The 22657-nt window shown below is 38.6% G+C and overlaps 1 protein-coding gene across 3 annotated transcripts in view; it reads right to left on the bottom strand.

Moving 5' to 3' along the window:
* drp2 (dystrophin related protein 2) overlaps positions 1–22657 on the bottom strand; it is a 173368-nt gene that overhangs the window by 97894 nt on the left and 52817 nt on the right. For all 3 annotated transcript variants that reach the window (XM_014412664.3, XM_014412662.3, XM_076875356.1), the window contains exon 2: positions 14071–14242. The gene's annotated coding sequence lies outside the window, so the exon portion shown is untranslated. The remainder of the gene's footprint in view (positions 1–14070; positions 14243–22657) is intronic.

Consider the following 22657-nt stretch of genomic DNA (forward strand, 5'->3'; position numbering starts at 1 on the left):
TCCTTTAGCAAGATGTGTTTGATAGTAAGCAACAAGCTTTTGGCTGGATATTTAACCACTCTTCTTAGCAGAATTGATAGAGTTCATTTAAATTGGCTTTTAAGCATTCGATTTCAATTTTTAAATTTGTATTTATTTAGCGTCAAAGCACAACAGCAGTCACCTCACGCAGCTTTATAATGTAAATCAGAAAATCAATCATAGGACTCCCGTGAGCAAGCACTTGGCAACAGTAGGAAGGAAAAACTCTCTTTCAACAGGAAGAAACCTCCATCAGAACCAGGATTGGGGTGGGCCGCCATCTGCTGCGGTGGTTGGGGGTGAAAGGAAGCAAAGAAAATGAAAAGTAAAATGAGACTTCGACAAAAGAAACACTGTGGAAGAGAGCCAGAGTTTATTAATAACTAACAATTATATGGAAAATGGTTTATAAACATAGAGAGTAAAAAGAGGTGAGTGAAAAAGAAATGCTTAGTACATCACAGGAAGTCCCCAGCAGTCTCTACAGCAACAAAACTAAGCAAAAAAAGTAGATCAGGTTTCTGTCTCCTGAACTAAACTCGTTTCCTTTTTATGTCTTTGCTGAAATATTTGGATTTTCCAATTGTTCTGAGTTGTGGTCCATAGAGCGAGTGCTGTCAAACAAATCGTTTTTATGCTGGGGAAGAAAAACTACCAGTTGTAGTCAATCATGATCAGCGAGAAGTTAATAGGCTAGTCATTAAAGATGTACAATCATTTTATTGTGGAAAAGGAACACTTCAAAGAAATCATTAAAAGCCCCAAATTATCATGACATTCATGCCCATGATGAGTGTAAGCAAACACAACTTTGAACATAAATTCGCTTTTTTTTAACCCTTTAAAAGCATATTTGATCGATAGAGTTTTTTTAGACTGCTATATCATCAGTGTTCTCAAAACACAAACAAACAGTACATTTTTTAAAAATAAATTACAAAAAAAAGCCAGATATAGCAAATATGATACAAATTAAAACTAATAAATGAAAATTAAAATGTAATTTCATCAGAAGGTTCACAGTAATGGCTCTATTTTCAAAAGATTAGAATTTCCTGGCAATTATTTAATGGTTTAGACTTTAAAGGGTGAATAGGATAAAATCCCTCAGCTGCAATACTAAAATAGAAGCCTTAGTTTTTCTCATTAATTAAACCTGTGCTCTTCCTAATTTGCCAAGTTAAAATATCTGATGTGAAAAAGGTACATGTACTCAGGTTCAGTGTAAATAATGATATGAATAATGGCTTCATTCTTGTTTGTTATCCCTCTATGACCTTCTGCTCCATCTTCATTTTTCCCCTCATCAGTAAAAGGCAGAGGGCCACTCTGCCTGACCCTGATATCTTCCTGTGAAAAGGATTTTTTTCTCTCGCTCTCTCAACTGTCACATAGTCGCCGCTCAAAAGGAATCACTGAATTTCTCTCTACATAGTAAAGATTTTACCTTACACTATAAAGCGGCGTACAGCGAGTATTGTAGTGAATTAACAGAATAAAAATAGGATTCAATTGAACTTAACTTTAATTTAATTGCTGCAGCGAATGTTCAACATTGTCACACTGTCATGGACATTTGGGACAATGAGAGGCGTCTTTTATAACACCTTTGCCTTAGTGACGAGCCAAAATGTCTGCTTTGTAAAAGGAGAAGACATAATACTAGAATAAAGGCTCATTTGTTTTAAAACACAACACTGTTCATTATGAAAGTTGGGGGGGAAAGTGAAGCGACATATGTCACTACTGTGTGTGTGTGAGAAGTTTTTGAAGAGGTGAAGTAACTGAAACACCATAAATGGCTTTAAGGACAGACTCTGATCCTTGTCTTCACTGTTTCTTGTCCCTACTGTGAGTGCAGGCTTTTTACCTCCTGTGCAGCTGCACAGCTATAACCACGTTAGATGCCGTAAGACTTGTATGAAACCCCTTTCTTTTGAGAATACTGCACGAGGTACATAGCTCCCAAAAGATGCATTCACATGTGCTGAATGGCATTTGAGTAAAGCAAGCCTTTCCTAAATCTGCCATGTCCCAGGAGTCTGTTTTTGGGCTTCACTTCATTAAATGTAATAAGTGTGTAAGATCCAATTCACCTGAGCAATGTGGTTATGTTTCGAAACCTACATAAAAAATTAAAATTTTAAAGGAAAGCAAAACAGTTTCATTCTAAAAAAAAAGCAGCACTCAGGAGACCCTCCAACAGCAGACTGTAAATTAAATACATCTCCCCCGTGGTAGGTAAGCGTGTGTATGTTGGCTGGCAGGCTGGTTAAGACATTGGCCATTACTGGGGTTTCTGGTCACGCCATTCTGCCTGCCATTATTACACAAACCATCACTCAGGCCAACATTATTCATGCCCCGGGAGGTTTGTCAGAGGCGGTGACTGCAGGTGCTGTGACAGAGCTCTCAATCACAGGCACCCACGCCGTCTGCTCACCTGACCCCACCGTGACACAGCAACCCATGGTCCACCTCAGTTCAGCAGTGGAAGCAGGTCCACAGCTGGGAGTAGATGGAATCCACAGGGGCTCTAAGATACCCCCGACACCAACAACAGCCAACGCCACACATATCAGCTCATGCCTGTCAACTTCAGCACACTGCTGTATAAAAGATAGCCAGGGGAATTTTATTAACTTGTTTGTTCTATTTCACAGAGCCACATAACTCCTGCTGCCATCACACGCACCAACACAGAACTTCTTAAAATGGCGTGAGCCTGTGAGCCAGGATGCGTTTTTCCACTCTGCTGCTCAGATGCTTCCTGTCATCCTTCATGGGGACGAGTAAAAATTCTAGTGGCACATCTTTCCACTGGCAAAGTGAAAAGTGGCCTGCAAAGCTATTTACCTAATTTTACTGCATTTGATAGATACATGTGATCTTTCACTGCCGCCCCGGTGCCCCGCATCCACCGCTCAGTCAGACATTAGAGGGAGTCAAGCTGAGCCGTCATCCGCCAAATGTGGTGTTATTTATGACTCTGCCTTTTTGATAATGTGAGTAAGGTCTGCCACATCTGAGCCATTTGTCCACAGTGTGATGCCACTCAGATCCTTGACGCATTACCTTACAGGGTGGCAAATCCAAGGCTGCTCAGTGAAGTCTGAAAAAAACAACAACTATACCTTCTGTAATTATTCTTTGATGGCATCTTTAAGTGCACTTTCAGTAAGATGGCATTAAGCTACCCTTATGCTTTGTAAGTAGATAATCTGGATAGGGACACTTCCTTTGGCTTGGTACTCTCAGCTGAATTTTAGAGCTACCTTGTGTGTGACTGTAGGCGAAATGCAGTGGATAAAATTTGTGTACAAGTGGAATTCAAATGTGGAGTTAATGAATGGTGAGAGTGCTGGAACCGAACGAGAGTAAAAATATTCTGTCAGTTTGAGGAGAAAATCTCATGCAAATTAATTAGTGATGAAACATGTGTCTCTTTCTTCCACCTGATACTCAGCTTTAGCAGAAACTAGAGTCTTTCAGATTCCTGCAGGATATACACATACGTTCAGACATTGCTGATCATCTTTTCCCATTCTTGCCAGTCACTGTGTGGGAATTAGACAAGCACTTTAACATGTATATATATAATCAAATGAAGCCCTCAAATGATGTGAAAGCGCTATATTTATTTACTTATGAATATATTTAATTAAATATATTTTTAGTTGCATTTCATAACGCTCTTGCGAGAGATGAGATGTTTACTTTACAAACCAGATTAAGACTTTAACAACTGAAAACAAAAAAAAAACACAAAAAAAACAGACAAAAATTTTTTACTACAGAATACAAAACTGTCTTTTTTATGTAGAAAATGCTCCTTTTCCACTGGTGAAAATTAAATAGAACTGGTGCTAATATAATTTTCAGACCCCTCATAAGCCTCAAAGGCTAACGTCTATTAAAAACTTTTAAAATATTACAATATTTCTGATATGATCAATATAGTTATTGTTATGTACTAAGGAAACTTGAGACACTAACTGCCAAGTTCTTTTGAACTTCTAAAGAGGAACAATAGGAAGGTTCATAGTTGAAAACATCAAACAAAGTTAAGGGAAGCATACCGCCCGAGATCAAAGGATCTGCTGTAGATTAATAAAACTGCCCTGAACATCATTGGCACCCATCTATTGAGCATTAGTGATACTGGTGAGAGGGCATTGTGTAGAGCCAAGAGGATGCTGAAAGATAATGCTAAAACCCTGCTCCAGCCTGGCAAGCAATACACAAGTATCTGCTGTGTACTGCCACACTTCAACGCTTTCCTCAGGCTGAGCTGAACTGAGACACTGAACTCATCATCCTCACTCCACTACAAATATTTTAACTGTATTTAATATCATGATGTCCTTAAAAGCCTTGAACGTATGCGCTAAAATCCTGTATATATGGTATGAAACTTGAATATGTGGAATATGATGATATAATAATGAATGGAACTTTGGTCCATCGTTGCCTCCTGTTCAACGAGGTGACAGCCTTATTCTCCTCAGCCTTTGGAGATGCTTCTTCATGTTCTGACACATGGTTGAACTGGAAAAGCTCTTATTAAGAGCTGGTCATATGCCGGACTATGTAATGGGTCACTCTGCAAAGTGTGAAAATGAGAGTGAAGTTATGAATTGCTACATTTCTTAATAGCATGCACTTCTATTCCTGGTGAGGTGGCGCGATGCCAGCATTACTATACAGGAATGAAAATGTATAGAAAATTAGACAGATGGCTTCATAACGATGTAAAGTGTAGCTACAGAAGCTTTTATGTGTTGTTTAACTGTAAACTGTAAACCAATCTAATGATATTAGGCATTTCAACCTATCCGTCGTCAGGCTGATGACGCTTAAAAAGCCAAAATTGTGATGTTTTTACTAGTAACAGTAACATATATTTTACAAATCATTTAAAAATATACATGTTCTCTCTTTAATGGACACAGATATGCAATCCTGTGGTGATTTGTGTGACCTCTGTATGTCTGCTACACCTAAATCTTTAATGTTTTCTCAGGTTTATAGAATACCCACATGCATCCGATGATTGTGAATATCATGTTGAGGTTTCTTTAACCTGAGTGCATGTTGGACTCATTTATTAATATTTATTAGTAAATGAAAAGACAAAATACACATATATTCTATATGACTCTATATAGCAAAAATCATGGCGTCTTATAAATATGTCACTTCTCTATTACACTTTAGTTAAAAACAAATTATGTGTCCTCGTCGGCTCATACAAATGCCCTTCCACAGCAGAGGGGCTATAAAGTAATGAATGTATCGACTTCTGCGGCGTGCTCTTAGTGTCCATCTCCACCACTATAAGCAGGGATTAACTTCCTCCTAATGAAGGGCAATTCAGTGCTGTATTAGGACCAATAGATGCCAACATGAAGACCTTACATCCCTCACCCTGACAATTACAGTGCTCCGGGATTAGCAGGAAAGTTGTGAATATGTCTGCAGAATCCTAAATGAAGGCTGTGCTGCACAGCACAGTTTGCACACAAACACGTGCAAGTATGAACCACCACCCGCAATCATATTACCTGACATCTACCAAAGTTGAAGCTACATTTTACAGGTGCACACAATCAACAAATGCAGACACAAAAGATCAATGACTTGTTCCTCTGAGCTACCGTTTCGTAGCTCTGCTAATGGCTTATAACACATCAGAGTGACAGCATCACAAACACACAACACTCAGCTACTTCTCAGTTACCTCCACTCTGTCTCACACAGCTCACACAGTAATGGTCGTGCCTGTATGAAAGCCAAGATTCAATATGTGTTGCTTCCCCATCTGCTACATGGATAAATTATGGGATACCATAATTAATTCCTGTCAGTGTGACGACAGCATTGATAGGTCTTACAAAAGCAAATTTACCACATCGGCAAGCATTAAACTAAGCCAAGGATTCTGTCTGTTAAGTAAAAGGTTGTTTTAAATGCTTTATAGGATTGTCATGTTTAGCTCTGTAGTTCCCAGCTGAGGGCTAAGTCCATTCAAAAAGTCAAAAGAGAAACCTAAGGGGCTTGAGAAGATTAATGAGGTTCACTAGCGTCAACTAATGTTCCAAAGGATATATTAAAATATAGCATATCTGCACTCCAGAATAACACCGAGATTTTTTTAAAGTCAAATCAAATGATTTTTGTTATTTAAGATTAAATTATACTTAAAACAATTTAAATGAATTTAAGAAAAACTAGAATATGTTAAAGGTACTTTGTCACAATGTCATAATGTCTTCAACAATGACCATATGAAATGGCCACAGCATCAGTTCAGAGTCAAGCGCAGCCCCAGTTGCAATAAACTCATCCACATGTAGGGTACAGTAGTTAAGTTGCTTTAATGTAACTTGATTTAATGAGTGTCCCATCTGTTGTACTTGATGCCTGATCTGTTCTGTAGAGGATACTCAACCTCTCCATGTATCATCATATGTGTTCTACATTTGCCAATGGAGAATATAAAATTTAGCAAATAAAATAACTTCTTCTTTTTCATCTTCCTTTGACTGTGGTCCTAACTGAATTAAAGATTAGGCACCTAGAGTTTCTCTAAGCATTAAAAATTCCAACATTTAAACAGGGCAACAGGAAGCATCATAATCTATGTTTAAATCTGTTTTTCAATCTGAACCCTTCCTTGTTGTTTACATCACCTCACACCTTGTTTAATCACATCTTTATAACAGCTGCTAAAAGGCATCGCCAGTTGAAAGTGAATAAAACCATTTGATGACTTTATACAGAAAGCCTCTTTGATGCAACAGCTAATAACCACAGGCATGAAAAGGCCTTTGTGACAACGACAAGAAAATACAGCTTTTTTTCTGAAAGGGTTCGACTTAATTAATTATTTTTGTGTGTAAATGTAAATCTTAAAAAGTAACTACTATAATAAGAGCATTTAAATGCAGTGAACAAAAACTAGTTTTCCCCATATAATATAGTGGGGGAAAATGCTTAACTACAAGTGCATTAAATCTCTTCAGCCAGAACTTTATTTTCCAACACACTGTCTCTTTCTACTAAAGCTATACATTTAGCTCAAGACCACACAAACATGCTAGCCAACTAGTGAGGCAGTTTGCTTTAAAGCAGCCCTGGCAGAAGACGGATGAAACAGCTCTACCTGCTTCGGCTGCTTTAAGATACCGATGTTATTACTTTCTGCAGTGCACTGTTCCCACACAATAATGGTGCTTATGCATAAATGATAATCACATTTCCTCACTATAGCCCTCAGTGACATCCATGTGACAGCCTCTGCGCTTATGTATAAATGATGTTCACATCTATGTAGGTGTTACTCACTAACCCATAACACGGCCCCTCATTCCTCACTTTTATATAAATCCCTTTCTTCAACTATGTGCAGCATTACATGTATAATGCCTGCTCAAACTGACGTTAATTTAACACTTGTGTGCAATTCTTTACTCAAGGCTCAAGTCATAATATTGTAGTTTAAGAGTTAATTGACACAGCAGCCTGTGATTCTTAGAGAAATCCATCACACAGGAGGCAGATGAATTTTTAATTTCCTCTAGCATGATAGAATTTTTTTTTAAAAGAGGGGTCGTAAACATTGAACCTGGAATGGCAAACAAACAGCCTTTTCCTTTACACAATGTCCCTAGCAGCGAGCTAGTCTGCATTCATAAAATCAGCATTTACAGTCATCTGTCTGCTGAGGTGAAAGTGTACACTAATGCTAATTGGCTTCAATATGGCATAAAACAAGGCTTTTATCTAACTCATGCACTCCTAATCATGCTGCCCTGTAATAACAATATCAGAAATCAAATTAATAGTGAGAACAGGTCTTGCTGTGGGCAGACAGGGTAAGTGGGGAGAAATGTCCTCGAACTGAGATGAAATGCAATTTGGACTGAAGACGAAGGCAAGGGGAAATATTCTGAGGGAATTGGAGCAAGCATATGTCTCCAACGAAGAAAACGTCAGGTCCTGTTAATCTTATCTGAATGGCTGCCTGCTGACGTGGATTTAATTTTACACAAGTGCATGTCTGCTAGCTTGTGTGAGTGCACACCAGGCAGACTGTACACACACACACACACACACACACACACACACACACACTTTCAGATATAATTGCAGTTTAACTTAAAAGTGCTAAACTAAGCAATAAAAAAAGGGATAAGACAAAAATACGAGTAAAAGCACAACATTCAGAACATTCACTCACTGGCCATTTTATTAGGTACGGTGCTCATTAATCGAAATATTTAATTAGCAACTCATCTAACAGAAACCCAACATATGTAGACATGTAGACACAAAGGTCAAGATGACCTGCCCAATTTTAAACTGAGTATCAGAAAGGGGTAGAAAGGTGGCATGGTTGTTGATGCGACTGAGTTGAATTCTCTGTGTCACGATGTGGGATGGACTCAGGCGCAGACGAGGCAGCTAAAAGTTCCGTTTATTGCTATACAACACCAGCTGCGAATATATACAAGTGAGAGGGCAGGGGGAATCCAGGGCACAGGGGAATCCGGAAAAGGAGCTCTTCACACACGAGGGACTTCACAAAACACAGCACACCAGCAACCTTGCACACCCAGGGCTCCAAGGGAAATGGAGCCCACAATGAGCTCCGCCCCGGCAAGACACGGCAAGCGTGAGAGAGGTAGATGTAAACAAGAAACGTATGTAGCCAACCTGAGTCAGCCGGGCAGACACGGGGAACATGACACTGAGTTTTTCAGTCATCTGTCTGCAGTTTTTCCCCAAGAGGGTGACGGACCCCCTATTGATCCTCTATCTAATCAGGTGTGAAAACGGTTGTGGGTCACAATCAGCCAAGGTTTCGCATGAGCCCCTTGTGAAACCTAGCCCCACCCTATCATGTGATTGACTGAGGTCAAATGGCCCAGGATGCCCGGGACACCAACGACACCAACTGTCTGCCATCTTTAATCCAGTTTTGAGATCCCTTCCCAGATGCTTTAACGCCCACTCACATCCTGGGCCACACCTTGGCTCGTATGAGGTAGAGGATCAGTAGGGGGTCCATGACCCTCTTGGGGACACTCCCATAGGGCTTAAAATGTGGGATTCTCCACCAATTGCTCTTATAACTGAAAAAGCTTCTTGGATGAGAGGTGAAATGTCTTCAAGAAACCTAAAGAAGTCCAGACGCTTTTCTTTCCAAGCTCCTTAGACTACGATGACCTGGATGACTGAGAACCTTCACAGACAACGAAGGGTCTTCTAAATATTAAAGAGGCCCCAACCCAATAGTAGCAAGTTGTAGCTAACTGACTGGTGAGAGAATATTAACAAATTAGAATGTATGTTTGTATGTTAATCTGCTGACTTAGCCCCTTGTGGCAAAGGTCCATGTTTTAGGGGCTTTCAGTGTAGCCAGCAAATATCTGGATCAAGACTCCTTGTTCCAGCCACTGATTATTGTTTACTAATGCACAAAACAGCTAACAAGAAGATAAATCACTGACAGCTGACGATTTTGAGATTGTCAAATTTTTAAACCTACACTGTTTACCTCTACCCAACCAAAGCCTGCTCAAATATTAGTGGTCAATAGAACTTAGATTATAAGCAGAGTACAAACAGAAACCTGAAAGGTCTGGGTGCAGCTAATCTGGTCCCTTGTCTATAGATTTGGCATATTCATATGGTGCTATGTGTTTAATTTAATTAGTTTAATTAACAGTTTCCCTTTTAATTTTTTAAATGGTACATTTCTACTATTCTCTAAAAGAAGTGGGTTATCTTTGTTGTACTTTCTGTTTTACTGTTTTGTTCTCTCTCTGTGTGATTTTTGCATTTTCAGTTTTTGCTGCGTGTTGATGTGTTTTGTTAAATGCATTTTCATTCTGATCATTTTTGCTGTGGTTTCTTACATCTTGTTATCCTGTTTTGTCAAACTTGTTGTGGTGTGCACTCTGGGCCACCATAAGGTGCGTGTGTGTAAAGCATCTTCTTCACAGACAATGACCCACACCTCACCACCCACCCACCCTTCCACCCAGTTTACACACAGCAATTCTTTGTTCCTGGAATGGGAATGCTGAGATGCAGTAAACATAAACAGCATACCCTTCCCTCCCACATATTCCCATACCAGCATTAAGATGAACAACCACCCATTTACCCATTTACAATTCAGTACAACTTACAAACACATACACGCACCAGAAGAACAAGTAAAGACAATTCTGTCGGGAAGCTATATCTGTTTCTCCGCCACCCTCATACGCATCATTCTCAGAGGCGACAGGCAAAGAGAGTCAGGGAGAGATAGTACATGCTAAGTGAAATGGGAAATAAAGGAGTGAAGAGGAGGAGTGGGAGATGTGACAGCAAAAGGGAGACTAGTGAGAAGAGGGAGAGGATGATAGCGGAGTGCCACATTCACTCATCCTCAAACCTGCTCCTCTGCTCAGGAGCCATGCCTCTGGAGGACACCACAGACGCCCAGCAGCCTCAGGCTCATCACAACATGCAGGACCTTAAGAAAGGGCTGAGAACAAGAAAATGAAAGAGGGCCGCAGAAGATTTGAATCAAAGTAAAGATAAGAAGATCAAACTGTGACAGGGGAGAAGAAGAGTGGAATTAAAGAGTGATGGAGAGTGGAAAGGTGGAAAAAAAGAAAAGGGAACGCGATGCTCCCAGAAGCCAGTGTGGTGGGTCTTTGAGACTGTGACACACTCTGGGACATTCATGGTGGCAAATAGGCTAAGCTGCCTTGAACATAGATTAGCAGGGAGCCACAGCAACAGTATGTGATGTTAACACTGAGCTCTGTAGTGCTGCTTCGGGTGCTTATCTGTGGTTACGCTGTTATTTTAAAACCCTTAAAGCACTAATGTGACCTCTTTAGCCCATTAAAGAGGAAGAATCCTATGCTTTTGGTTTATTATCTTGATATGAAAAAGAAAATTATACAACAATGGGTAATGTGGTAGTAGGTGGGAAAATATTGGAATTTCAGGTGTAAACCTCAGGAAAACATGTTGATGACTACTGTTCATGCTACTTTGTTGTTCATTAGCATCGGGATAGAGCAGTCTGGGTGCTCCCCCATTAGCTCATTTTTATGCACAATGTGACACAAGAGAGCAGAAACGTGGAGACAGGGTAATTTCAGCAGCTGACACGTTGGGACAGAAGCTTATATGTATAGCTGACATATTTTTATTTTACTTCTTTTTTTTAATCAAAGTAGCGGACCACACTTGCAGAATGCCAATCATGGACTCAGACTATAATGCAGCAGCCCGCAGATAAGAGAGGGGGGGAGAAAAAGCGAGCAAAATTTCCATCGCTGACAAAGTATAGCAGTAAACCCTTTCTCAAATGTCTTTTAGCAAGATAGCAGGCTGTAACTCTAAAACCACATCTCTTATGTGCAGCAGCCAAAGCAAGGCAATATTCCCTCATGGCACACCAGTTGGATGACTGAGTGAACTATTTCCCTGCCAAGGCAGGGCAGTGGGCTGGCGCTACGTCCGCATAATCCTCATTGTGTATTTACAAACCACCTTCTGCCTTTTTTCTGTCTTTTATAACCTTGTCTAAGCTGGCCCCTGGTTCCCTGACGTCCTCCTGTGACTCTCTGATGTGACAACTGGGCTGAAACTCCGTAATTTGGAGTTAGAGATAAGGGCAGGGAAAGGATGTAACTCCTGGTTAGACAGTGATTGAACTGGCTCTGGAGGGTGACTGCACGGCAGAAACCTAAGACCCATTTATTTAAGTCTGGAACGATGGGCCTTCAATAACTGAGTGTAGGTGGACACGGTTATCAAATGCATATAGTAGAGCTTCGTGGAAAGCAAGAAGGAAAATAAAAGGATGCATAGATTACATGTTTCTAGTGTGAGTCCAATTTATGTGTAGTAAGTAGGCTAAACCTACAGGTACATAATTTCACTCAGGTAATTTAAAGGTTTTCTGGAGTTGAGGAGAAGGCAACAAAATTTTAAAAACTGTGATGAAAAAGGGGGAAATGGAAACAAAAAAGGAGATGAGAACAGATGCATTAAACTATTAACAAACTCCATGTCCATTCATCTTCTTTTTTTAACTACATTTAATTTGTGTATAATGGTTTAACGGCACCCACCTGGAGAATTAGCTCAGCCAGCTGTTCGTCTTGATGCACCCAACATTTGCATAACACCACACATTGGAAATGTGCATTCATTTGTCTTTTTTTTTTCACTATTTACCTGAAGAATTCAGTAGAATATGTACAAATCTGAATTTAGAAAGTTAAAATAATGGGCAAAAATGGAAGTTTAGAGACGTATTATGCAGAACTAGTTCAACGTGTCAACTGAGACAGGGTAGCGAGGTCACCAGCAGACCTCAGAACTCAGTGGACACTAGCCGAAAATTACTAAAGTATAACTGTGACATAAATATGTATCCAAATTTTTTTTTCTAACAGAGCAAGCTATAAACAGAGCACTAATATATTGTCCAAAGACAATGTGACGACTGTAGTAGTCTATGGCCACCACTGCATAATAAATGGCCTGCATTTGTATAGCGCTTTACTCAGTCCCTAAGGACCCCAAAGTGCTTTACACTACATTCAGTCATTCACCCACACACATTCACACACTGGTGATGGCAGCTACATGGTAGCCACAGCTGCCCTGGGGCACACTGACAGTTGTCCGGCGAGGCTGCCTGACCACCACCAGTAGGCAAACACGGGGTTAGTATCTTGCCCAAGGATATTTGGCATGCAGCTAGGAGGCAGCCTGGGATCGAACCACCGACCTTCTGGTTAGTGGCTGACCTGCTCTGCCACCTGAGCTACAGCCACCCATATAATAACCTATAAAACATTCGTAAGTGTCAGTTTTCTATAATCACGGACAAATACTGCTGTCATCTATCAAATTAATGGTTGCACAAAGCTCTTGGTTTAGTAATCTAACTTTGGTGTGGCATGGCAGGCCATGAGCAATTTTACTAATTATTTAGTCACACGAGATTGAAATACGACAGAAACAGGGGACACGACACAAATGGTTGCCAACTAGTTGCATTCTTGTTATATTCCTGTAGAAAAGCAAGGTTGTTTAGTGCCTATGTCATTTTTCAGTTAAATCACTGCCCTGCAGCAACAACTTCAGTATCTATAGAAGAATTTCTGTTTTAAACCTATGAGGTACCGGCTGGACAGAAGGTTGTTAAATTGACAATGATTCAAACCTCTGGCCTACATGAAATCAACAATTCAGACAACCACTCTTGACAACTGGCAAAATAGTGCTACCTTTTGCAAAATACAGTGAAATATTCCAAGGCTTCTCCCTTCTTCTTTACAATTGTTACACTTTGGAAAGCTATTCAGTGTGCTGCATGGTTAATAACCCTGCTGTAGAGGGTTGCAAGCACCTAAAGCCTGTGCCAGCTGCCGTTGGGCAAGAGGCAATGTAACCCCTAGACAAAGTGCCAGTCCCTCCCAGAGCTACTGTAACACAAGGACACAGCCTAACCTGTAGGCTCACGCTCACATTTACGGCCAATTCAGAATTACCAGTTAACCTACCTACTATGCACCTCTGTACTGCAGGAAGAAGCCAGAGTACCCTGAAAAAACACAAGAAGAACATAGAAAGTCCACACAAAAAGGCCCAGTTAACCATCAGGCTTAAACCCAGAACCTTGTTGCTGTGACAGTGCATCACCATGGCACCCCGTCAAACTAGTCAATAGGATTAAATAAAAAAAAACAAATAAATAAATTATCAACCGCCTAAAGATATCTCCTGTACCCTCTGGCATCTCTGTTTGTGCGGTTGAGAGCAAGTGTGTGTGTTTATTGCACGCTTGGATGGAGAAAATGCCTCTTTACATGAGAAATGCACACATGACCGACTCCAGAAGTAACAAACAAGCATAAAAAACAATTCCAAAAACAAGACTACATAATCTCAAATGTCTGTGCTTCTCATGCCAGAAAAATTCAAAGGCAGCAGTAGTTTCATAGCATGCTTGATAGTTACCCAGCGGTGAAGACGTGATTGACGTGGCTGCAGGATCTGAGCCTCCCTGAAATCGAGCCAAGCCTTCCGTGGCTGCCCTGCTCTGGTGAAGAGGGAGGAGGGGGGGAGGCCTGGGTGTGGAGGAAGGACAGAAGCAGCAGCAGCAGCAGCAATCTCCTCACACGGGTGAAACCTACAATACATGAGACAGGGTCAGAAACTGCTCCCCAGTGGACAGAAGGAGATTTGATAAGAAGCTGAAAAAAGACACATCATTTAACAGATGTCTTTTGGAGTTTAATCCTTTATTGACATTGGGCCAAATGCCAAAGATCCCGTCCCTCCCTCAGTCTAACCAGTCCCACCCCCCTCTCTTTTTTTTTTTAAACAAGCCCAATGACATTCAGACCTGGGAGCAAAGCAGAAACAGCAGGGGTTTTAAAACATGTCAACACTGAACATAAAGCAAAGGTTGCACCCAACCGTTGAGCGAGATAGACAGAGCAAGGTGGTCGGATTGTAAGTCAGTAAACCTCTATGACTCCAGCGTGGTTGTTCGGTTGTTTATTATCGGCAGAGAGCACACTCGGGTCTGGAATATAGGACTACTGTGACACTGGGTGCTGGCCACTGGCAAGAAACAGGGAGCAAGGCGTTGCACACGGAATGCCAATAAGTATCCCCTCTCTTCCAAGAGATTTCATTTTCGACTCTGCCACAAAACTACCCTGCAAAGGAACTCTATCATGGCCTCAGGTTAGATAGGAGTGTTAACATTAACTGTAGTATTTTCTCTAATTCTGAGCCTCATATAGTGACTAGCAATAAACACCACATTAGTTTGCTTTACCCGTTTGACTGAGTACAGAGAGACATAGAAGCAGCTTCACCAAAAAAGAAAAAGAAAAAAAATAACAGGAACACATTTTGAGAAATTTTGTCAGCAAACAGGTTGCCTTAGAGGTGTGTCACATTTCCAATAAATCTAGCGAGGGTTCAGTGCAGAGGTTGGCAGAAGAAAGAGCGCACTCCCTAACAGTTCAAAACAGATATGAAAGTTTAATTCCAAGCTGGAAGCAAGCAGCAGGCAGAAAGGGAATGAGCTGAACTATTTTCAAAGAAGTAAGTGGCATTCATAATTCACATTATAGTTTTATATGAGGAAGCAGAATATTCCTTTAGACTGTTTCTGTGCCTGTAGTACATCTACAGCATTGATGGCTGCACTGTAGCCACTATGTGTTTGTGTAGGAAGGCGTGTTTGTTTATATTCGCTTGAGTGACAGAATATTTCATTGGTTTAATAGACTCAATATGCTAAATTTCTGCGCAGCATCCTGGAGGGTGTCAAAATGAAAGCTACATGAAATAAGTGCACCAACAACTGCTAGAGACAATGTGAGAGACAGTTTTCATTTTCCAATAAGACAGCCATAATCCAGCACAACGGCTACATCAGACTCTGAATCTCAATAAATTAACTATCTTTGTTTGCTAATAAAGAAATGCAATAACGTGGGGATATTAATACGATTAAACAGTGTCACGGATATCCATGTAGTTACAGCAGGACCAGCTAGACAGAATAAACACAGCGTGGAATAAATAAAATGTTCGATAAATGCATCCATGTGTGCACAAATAAACCCTGACAATACAGCATTTAAAACTATACCGAGCTATTACCGCAGTATTCCTCTCCTCAACTGTGAAACTGTTAAATGTTAATGAAATGTAAAGACAACAGCAAAAAGAGAGAAAGGTTAATCAGATCTGAAAATGTCAAATATCTCGAACTACAGAGATATAAGATACACACAGACATCCACATATTATGCAGCTAAATCTACAAGGACATCTGCTTTTGCCACTGAGAAAAAGCCTGGATAACAACACCTGTGCCACTTTTAACTGAATAAAAAACGAAGCCATGAAACCATAACAGCATAAATGGCAAAAACAGACCCCTCACAACAAATAATCACTTTATGAATTAGAACTATAAACCATAAGAAATCACTGAGCCTTCTTAATACTGGAGATGGAAAACAGTGCTAATACTGCACATGATAGATTTTGTAAGCAGCATAAGTAAAAGTAAGTTTTATTTTGCTTCATCCTTCCTATATAAAAATACAAAAACAAAACCAAACAATGAAAATAGAGAAACTCCATATAAAGAAATGCAGGGTTTCAAGCTCAGTGGGTTGCCTGATTTAGTTGACCCTCTGCCAGACCTATGCCTTGAGGCAATTTTCACATGTTTTTGTGTATAATTTTTATTTATTTATTTTTACCATTGAGTGGTAAACACTGGCACCTCACAGCAAGGAAAACAATCAGTCGGCTGGAGCTGGTAGAGTTTATCTGTTTTCTCCGGGTGCTTCAGTCCCCCCCACAATCCAAAGGCATCCATATTAGTATCTTTTGTTTTTTCGTTAACCTTTCTGCTGCTCCCTTTATCACAAACAGACGCCACAGAAGGTAGCGCTGCATATTTGATTTGGCAGATGCCATTCTAGGGATCTTTTGCTGGTAAGGCAAATGTGTAAACCACCACACAATGGAGCCTGTGTTTCTTAGGTTAACTGGTGATTTTAAATTGCACATAGATATGAGTGTGGATGGTTGTCTCCCTCTCTGTATGCCCTACAATAGACAAGCGATGCATCCAGGATGAATGCCACCCTCCCAACAGCCTTAGTGGACACATAGATAAGGAACTTTTATCTAAAAACTTAATTTACCTAATGCACCTCATTAGACATCTTATTCTTGTTATTGGTAAATACGCTTGAAAAGCTAAACATAAAAAAAGCAAATGTCATGACTTAATACAATTACACCTCTTTAGCTGATAGCTTTTAGGGTAGGCTTGGTCATTCACCACAAGGTTTACCATGGTTCTGTGAGCTAATGCTGGTATGGCCTACAGCACTTTCTCTTCATGCTGGACATGGAAAATAAATTCCCTGATGCCATTCTCGCTTCTCACAGTGAGAGAGTAACCATAGTAGGCATTGTGCTGTGCAGAAGTGCCACTTTGACCCAGTGTTCTTTAAAATAAAAATATAAATAAGCATTTATATATTTTTTTAAACTGAGCTAACCTTTGTTGCTAAGCAAATACAGCCACCATGCTGTTACAAAAGCACTCTGGAAGGTCGACACTATCAGCTACCCATCACCGCAGTGTTGGAAAATTAGCAAAAGAAAATATTGTCATTGCCTTTTGTTTCAACGTTCACCATGTTTGAATCACTATGTTTGATCATGTCCAGGTCAACCAATAATACATTTCCTGTTCATCCATGTGTTACTTTAAATTACCATCTGATTTTTCAACCAGCCACTTAATTTAACACAGCTGGTGACCAAATAATAGGGTATTTTTCTTAGAGTATGGAATGGAAACAGTATCAACTATATATAATCTGTAAAATATTTAATAGGACTCGGACAAGAACTAGGGCAGCAGATCATAACCCAGATCACAGCCTTTAGAGATCTTTTTTTTAATCTATTGCTGTAACTAGACAGCTATTTACGATTGTGGATAAAAACCCCATGTGGCTGACTAACCCTTTCATTCATAAAATGCGTGTCCTACAAACCCAATAAGAAGGCTGCTGGAAAGATATCGTGTACAAATTTAGACAGCAAAAGATATTTGCAGTATATGTATGTATTTATTCATGTATTTTTTGATAGACTTTTTCATCACCATGACCTGTATGTAATTACTAGCTTTCTCTCAACAGCACTTTGGTGCCAGCAGCTGCATACTTTAAAAATATATTTTTTTAATTTTTCCAGTCAATTGAGTCAATTTTCAAAGGGAACCTCTGCATATCTCTTTATTTCTTGCATATGCATGTGCTAATCTTTTTAGCAGGTTTGGACATTAACTTTATTTATTTTTAAAAAGAGTCAAGAGTGGTATGTAAATAAGATCATTCGATGCATAAACAACAGAGAAATTTATGTGGAGCGACCTGAGAAACAGTCCTGAAGCACCTGCCATTTTCATAGTAGAACAGTCCTGAGTCCTTTTTGAGCTATTGAGAGCAAACGCTTGGCTCGGGGCAGAAAGACTGTACACAGCTTTTTCAGCCCACAGCAAAGTCCAGTATCCAATCATGAAAATACGGCAGCTTTTTCACTTGGCAGAGGTGGGTAAGTTGGTTTAGCAATAAAAACAAAATGTGAAAAAGTGCAATGGAAACAGACATTGAAAATTAATGTGGACATACATGAAGCATATGATTTATCTGTCACTCACACTCCCACTTGATTGATTGATTGGTAATTTATTTCAACATGTGAACAATATACAAGTACATTTAGAAAAGAAATGAGAGAAAAAAAATATACTATACAAATTACATACAAAAAAACATTCTGATTAATTTACATGTTGAAAGGGAGTGGGAAGAAGTATACACTTATTTAATCCCACCCCTGTCCCATAAATTATCAGTGAATATTTAGTCAGCTTCCTTACTGATATAATTTGTAATAAAAATAGTGAACAGATTTCTGATATACTATATACTATAATATCACATCATGAATTTTTTGTTTGTTTGTTTTTAAATAGAGACATTCACTTAATTTAAATATTTTCCTTTTCTTTATAGATCGAGAAGATCATGTTTTTATAACTCTTTTTGAACAGTTTTATGTTTGGACATTGCTTTAATTCCATATTCAGTTTGTTCCATAGTTTCACTCCATGAACAGAAACACAAAAGCCTTTTCTTGTAGTACGTACCTTCATTGTTTTTGAAGTTACAAAAACCCCTTAAATTATAACTTCCTTCTTTCAAAAAAAACATACTCTGAATATTACCTGGCAGTTCTTTATTTTTTGCTTTGAATAGAATTTGTGCTGTTTGGAATTTCACTATATCGTCAATTTTCAATATTTCAGACTGCAAAAATAGTGAGTTTGTATGTTCCCTATAACCTGCATTGTGGATGATTCGAATTGCTTTCTTTTGAAGAGTAAAAAGTGAATGTAATGTGGTTTTATAGTTATTGCCCCAGACCTCTGCACAATAGCTTAAGTATGGTGAAACCAGTGAACAGTAGAGAATATGAAGTGATGTTCAGTCGAATACCTGCTTTGCCTTGTTTAGTACTGCAATGCTTCGTGATACTTTGGAATGAATATATCTTACGTGAGCTCTCCAGTTAAGTTTTTCATCTATTATTACCCCAGAAATTTATTTTCACTGACTCTTTCAATATCAACACCATTTATTTGAATCTTTGCATTTGTATTTAAACTACTATTTCCAAATAACATAAGTTTAGATTTATTCAAATTTAATGATAATTTGTTTTTATCAAGCCAGAACTTCACTTTACTTATTTCATTAGTCATATCCTCCAATAAATTCTGCAGATCATCACCAGAGCAAAAAATGTTTGTATCGTCAGCAAAGAGAACCATTTTTAATACTTTGGACACTTTACAGATGTCGTTAATGTACAAGTTGAAGAATTTTGGACCCAAAACTGACCCTTGGGGTACACCACAAGCAATGTCCATACATAAGGAGCAACCACCATTTATTTTCACAAACTGCTTTCTGTCACTTAAATAACTCCGGACCCAATCTAAAACTACCCCTCTGACACCATAACGTTCCAGTTTTCTTATTAATATATCCTGATCTATGGTGTCAAATGCCTTTGTCAAGTCTATGAATAACCCAGCCACATATTGCTTTTTGTCTATGGAATTTGTGATGTATTCTATTGAATCTAATAGTGCCGATGATGTTGATCTGCTTGATCTGAATCCGTACTGACTCTCAGTGAGTAGTTTATGTTTATCTATAAATTTTTCCAGTCTGTTTTTAAACAGTTTTTCAAGAACTTTTGAGAATTGAGGTAGTAAAGAGACAGGCCTGTAGTTTGTGAAATGGTGTTTGTTTCCAGATTTGTATAGAGGTATAACTTTTGCTATTTTCATTCTGTCTGGAAATCGACCAGTTTGAAATGATAAATTACAGATGTATGTAAATGGTTTTATAATAGCCTCAATGACTCTTTTAACCACTATCATATCAATATCATTACAATCCAAAGATTTGTGATTTTTACATTTCTTGACAATTTCAAGAACTTCATTTTCATCAACGGCTGTGAGAAACATAGAATATGGATTTCTGTCAATCAGTGTATCGGGTTTTTCCTGTGCTTTCCCAGGATGAGTGATTGTTCTTGCTAAATTTGGTCCAGCAGTTACAAAGAATTCATTGAGACTATTTGCCACAACATCCATATTGTATTCTTCATGGTCATTACAAATGAAATACTTGGGATAGTTCTTTTGTCCAGTCCCACATTTTATAACACTGTTCAGGATTTCCCATAATCTTTTATTATTATTTCTATTTATATCTAATTGCTTCTTATAGTATTCCTTTTTACTAAATCTAAGTATATTAGTTAACCTATTTTTATATCTTTTGTATCTGATTTCAGCATCTTTAGTTCTCGTTCTTAAGAACTCTCTGTATAGAGCATTTTTCTTTATACATGCATTTTGCAGACCTTTTGTTATCCATGGACAGTCCATATATTTCTGTTTCCTACTATATTGCTTTATTGGACAGTTGGTATTGTACAGTAATGTAAATATTCTAAGGAATTTATTATAAGCACTATTAACGTCCTGTTCCTGATATACTTCACCCCAGTTTTCCTTCAATAAATCTTTTTTAAATGCATTCATTCTTTCTTCTGTTCTTACTCGTCTGTACTCTTTTTTACTGTCCATTTTATTGATCTTGTAATTCCTATCATAGATTGTAAAAATTGGAAGATGGTCACTTATGTCGTTAATCAGGAGTCCACTTACAGTCTTATTTTCAATGTCATTTGCAAAAATGTTGTCTATGAGAGTTGCACAATGTGATGTAATCCTGGTAGGTCTAGTAATTTTAGGGAATAGATTCATACAGTGCATTGTGTTTATAAATTCCTCAGTGGTTTTATGTTTATTTGGGTTTAGCAAATCAATATTGAAGTCTCCACAAATGAAAACTTTTTTGCGAGCTATTTCAATAAATGTTTCTTCTATCCAGTCTTTAAATGTCTCAATACTACTACCTGGAGCTCTGTATATACAGCTAATGATTACATTTTTACTTTTTTCTTTACAAATTTCAACTGTAATACATTCTAGTACATTATCAATCACCATCGTCATCTTTTCCACCACATTAAATTTCAAGGATTTGTCCACATACAAGGCCACTCCTCCTCCTCCTTTGTTTCGCCTAGTTATAAATGTGAATTCATAACCCTCCAGTTCAAAGTCTGTTCCTTTTTCCATATTGATCCAAGTTTCTGATAAGGCAATGACATTAAATGGATGTGAAAACTGGTTAAGATATTCTTTGATATGACTAAAATTAGCATAGAGACTTCTACAGTTAAAGTGGATAATTGATAATTTATTCTCAGTTTTAATCCTCTGATTGTAGTCTTTATTTGTATAGTAGCAGCAATTGTTATTGTTAGATGAGAAAAAGTTGTTGTCTGGATCTATTTCATATTCCAAGTCGTGTGTATTGTGATCCATATAGTTAAATGTTTTCAGTTCCAATTGATCATATTCTGCAAAAACACTGGCAGACAAAAACATCAGATCTGTGCAGCATACTGAGAAAACTGCAGACTTCCCAAAACTGTTAGACTTCTTCTTTAGCGCCCCAGTTCTTAACATTTGCAGAAACAGAGATGTGTGGAATCATGATTGCATTTGAATTTGACTTTTTCAAACTTATTTAAAAACAAAAAATGTGATAAAAACCTCAAAATCAACAATGACACTTAAAACAGTAGAACAGACCGATATAAAAGCATTCATAGATTTAGCAGCTACTTTGTTACAGGTACACTTTGTTAGTATCAAGTTGGACCCACTTTTGTCTTCAAACTGGAAAACACTCTGGTCCATATTGATAATGATAACATCCCACATATGCTACACATCCATGATGTGAATCTCCCATTTTGACACATCCAAATGTACTCTGTTGGATTGAAATCTGGTGCCTGTGGAGGCCATGTGAGTAGTGGACGTACTGTCATGTTAAAGAAACAAGATTATTTGAACTTGAATCGGCACTATATAAATAAAATTGAATTAAATCGACATGGTTAGAAACAATATTCATGTATTTGACAAGTGTAGTGCTCCTTTCTGTAACTTTACTTGTGTTTTATTTCTATTTTGAGAGAGCTATGTCGCAAAAATGCCCAGAAGACCACACGCCTACTACAACTAACTCTTCAATTTCTCCTCAGATTCCAATAGTTGGGCTCCCAGTGGACAAATAAACATTGATTTATTTTATCAATTACTTCATTGTTGGCGAGACATGTTCTGCTATTGGAAATCCAGAAAATTCAGTGGCTCAGAGATGTTCTGTCTTTTTTTAAAAACGGAAAAGATTACACATACAGTTAAAAGTAGCATGAAGAGGTTCTTTGCAAAATGGCAACCTGCCCTATCTTATAATTCCATAAAGCATCTTATCTTTGGTGGGTAGAACACTTAGTTCTCTTATAGAACCATAGAGGGGCT

This window comes from Maylandia zebra, linkage group LG2 (genome assembly GCF_041146795.1).
Source record: "Maylandia zebra isolate NMK-2024a linkage group LG2, Mzebra_GT3a, whole genome shotgun sequence".
Taxonomy (NCBI): Eukaryota; Metazoa; Chordata; class Actinopteri; order Cichliformes; family Cichlidae; genus Maylandia; species Maylandia zebra.